The sequence below is a fragment of the Crocodylus porosus genome, unplaced genomic scaffold, assembly GCF_001723895.1.
Source record: "Crocodylus porosus isolate Cpor-Errol unplaced genomic scaffold, CroPor_comp1, whole genome shotgun sequence".
Classification (NCBI taxonomy): domain Eukaryota; kingdom Metazoa; phylum Chordata; order Crocodylia; family Crocodylidae; genus Crocodylus; species Crocodylus porosus.
The window spans coordinates 35,937,748-35,941,425 of NW_017728886.1; the positions used below are offsets into that span (position 1 = coordinate 35,937,748).

A 3,678-nucleotide genomic window follows, 5' to 3' on the forward strand; every position below is an offset into this window, starting at 1 on the left:
CCATGGCTGCCCCGCCCACCATGGCTCCGGCCCTTTAAGAAAAAAGTAATGGATAAAAGCCCCAGGACTCACCACTCCTGCAACAGCCTCAGGGCTTTGGGGTCTCACGCAGAGCCCCCCACATGGCATGGGGCAGTAGGGGGCAGTGGGGATTGCCACCCGCCAATAGGAAAGGTGAGTGCAGGGTTTTTCTTGGGTTGTTTTTTTTTCTTAAAAGGCCAGAGCCACAGTGGGCTGGGCAGCCATGGGGGGGCTGAGGGGAGCACGTGGGGTCAGCATGGGGCAGCAGGGGTTGCCCCCCCTCCCAGCAGCACCCGCTGAGTCGGGGCTTTTTTTTCCAAGTGCCGGGAGGGGCAGGCAGGGCAGCCATTGCCGGGCTGGCGGGGATGGGCCTGGTTGATTCACAGATTCAGCAGCAGCTGAATCACCAAATCAAATCACTTTCCCCCAAATCGGCCAAATCCGAATCCAAAGTGAATGCTAGCCACTTTGCACAGGCCTAATATACCCTCCTTCTCTTCTGCTGCTACCCTTCAGTACAAAATATGAGAGATAAGAACCTAGAGTCTTTGTTGAGGCCAAGTTAAAACAATCTAGTCTATGTATGAGTTTTATGATTTCACATTTAAGTTGGCTTTTAGGGTTTATTTGTTTATGGACAGCTACTCTGCTATTAGTGATAGAAGGTCCAGGGAGGTTAAAGAAAATGTAAAGAGAAAAAAGAAGGTATTAGAACATCTGTATGTTTCACCATCAGTGTAATATACTGCACTTTATCCTCGGAAAGATAATACAGATAAATGAGCATCTCTGAAACTGCATTTTTTTTCTGTTGGTTGGTTTGATCTTAAAATTTTCCACTCCAGCATGTCATCATAATGATTTTGATATCTAGTTGCATTGCCAAAGTATTTCTCAAACATCAAAGATTATATATTTTGTTTCAGTTATCCAGAGAGACACCCATCAGTGTCACAGGATAGTCTCCAGTAATACTGATTTTTAAGGCTTTACTCAGCATAATCTGTCATTTATCATAATTACTAAGAAATATATTTAAATGCTATAGTTATAGGGCTAGCAAGGTAAAACTGTAATCTGAAGTAAGCATAGGCCCCTGGAGAGACAATAACGTGATAGATATTTAAACAGCCACTGTATTGCAGTATATCCTTGCTGCTAAGAACTGCCATGGACCTTGTCTGGTCTTTCACCAAGCCTACGCTCAAGGCAGCAGGTGTTTCCTTTGGCTTGGAACACTAAAAATGGGATACAACTGCCAAGATGTACATAGAGTCCTTCCTTCAATTAATATGCAATCCAGGCAGAACGTAAACAGCTGTTGTAATATGCTCATTGTAAATATCCTTTCCTAGTGATAGAAATATTGCTTTTTACCCATAATTTTCCATTGATCTTGACCTTATATTCCACTAAACAATAGGCAACATTCACATGTTTTCCCTTATACTATTTACTCTCTCTTTGCCTTATCACAGGACACAATAGTGTTCTCTTTTTTTCTCCCAATATCCACTTACACTGTCAGCCTCTAAAGGTTCAAGGTCACCATATCCAAACTCCCAAAATTATACCATCTTCAAAACCAATGACCACAATCAACATGGAAAAAATTAGCAAAGGCCTTAACAGTATCAATAGACAAATGGGTCTTCTTCAAAACATATTGCTGATGCATAATTCCACAAGCATGGATTTCTTATCTTCATACATGCTATTTAACTCTCCATAAAATTCAGTTGTCCAAGAATATTACATGCTAATTTAACACTCCATACAGCTGTCCAAGAATATTACTACATAGCATTGTAAAAAGGTACAAAAAGCAGAAAAATAGTGCAATGGACAAACAATAATTTTATATCCAATTATATACTGAGCTTCTAGATTAATTTAAGAAATATACCTCTAGCATCAGTTAGAACAGAGAGAGGATTACAGTCCCATGCATATGACAGGCCTGGCTTACTAGGGACCATGTCTCTATACATTATCCAAGAATACTTTACTCTATGAAGAAAACATGGGTAAACCAAGAATGACTCTTTCAAGAGTCAGAGATCTTCAACAGAAGTCATTAGGCTGTGGAACAATCTACTATGAATGACTAAGGTATGTACTAGTGTATCACCGTTTAAAGCAAAATACAAGTTGCATCTCTTTGAAAAGAGTGAATCCACTGGTTGGCAGTGGCAGTGATCCCTCACAGTCAAGGATGATCATTCCCATGGGTCAAGTAAAGGGCTGTAAATGAGTCCATTGATCTCTAAGACCACCAATCCTAGAGGCACAGACTCCCTGGCAAATGCCACAGGTTGTGGTTAAAGGGAGGATCAAACCATGGATTTCTTGGTCTTGTTTCCTTTAATTTGGTTGCTGTTGTTTTTCTGTTTCCTCCATTGCGAGATAGTTTTCCACAAAAAAAGATGTGCCTTCTCTCACAGTGCATCATCATGTAGCCTTGTCCCAGGTTAGTTCTTCCCAATTGTGTGGTGTCAATACCACATTTCTTAATGTTTTCCTTGAGGGTATACTTGAAGCATTTCCGCTGACCCTGTGTGTCCTTTGTCCTTTACTGAGTTGGGAGTATAGCAGTTATTTTGGTAAATGCACATTTGGCATGTGCACACAGTGCCTTGTCTACTGCAGCTGATGTTGAATAATCAATGCTTCCATACTGGTGGTGTTTGCATTGGTGAGGACACTGGCATTTATGCAATGATCCTCTCACTTTATGCCAATAATCTTTTGGAGGTAACACAGGTGATGGTGTTCCAGGCTTTTCAGGTGGTCCCTGTAGGTCATCCAAGCTTCACAGCCACAGGGAAGAGTTGGGATTACCACAGCCTTATATAGTAGAAGTTTTGTTCAAGTCTGATGTTGTGATTGCTGAACATATGATGATACAGTCTTCCAAAGTCAGAGCTGGTACATCGGATCCTATGCTGGATCTCCTCATTGATGTTGGCCTTCTTTGAGAGATGGCTGTTGAGGTATGCAAACTGTTCAACATTCTCCATCTCCTGTCCATCAATGAAGATTTGTCAGGGAAGTTGATTGGCCTGGAGCAGGCTGGTGAAGCACCTTTATTTTTCCAATGTAAAGGGTCAGTCCCAGACACTGGTATGACTGACAGAAGCAGTTAAGGGCTGTTTGTAGGTCGTCCTCTGCATGTGCAACAACACCACAATTTTCAGCATACTGAAGATCCACGATGCCAAAGTAACTTTTGTTTTAGCACAGAGGTGGGAGAGATTGAAAAGGTTCCCATCCATCCTGTACTGAAAGATGGAAAACATAACTGGTGCAATCACACAGCCTTGCTTGATGACAGTTCAAATGGCAAAGGGCTCCATAGTGGAGCCACTGCACAGGTTGGGGGCAGTCATCTGGTCATGAAGGACGGTGATAAATTTCTGTGGGAAGCCAAACTTTGATAAAATCTTCCATAGACCTTCACATTTAACATAGTTTCATAGTTTGTAGGGTCAGAAGGGACCTGAGCAGATCATCAAGTCTGACCCCCTGCCATGGTAGGAAAGAATACTGGGGTTAAATGACCTCGGCAAGGTGTTCATCTAGCCTTGTCTTAAAGACCCCCAGGGTAGGAGCCAGCACCACTTCTCTTGGAAGTTGGTTCCAGATCCTAGCCGCCCT

General features: G+C 42.4%; 1 protein-coding gene across 2 annotated transcripts in view; it reads right to left on the reverse strand.

Moving 5' to 3' along the window:
• The window catches only part of LOC109308148 (macrophage mannose receptor 1-like), a 105,222-nt gene that overhangs the window by 68,372 nt on the left and 33,172 nt on the right, over nucleotides 1-3,678 (reverse strand). The window lies entirely within an intron of this gene.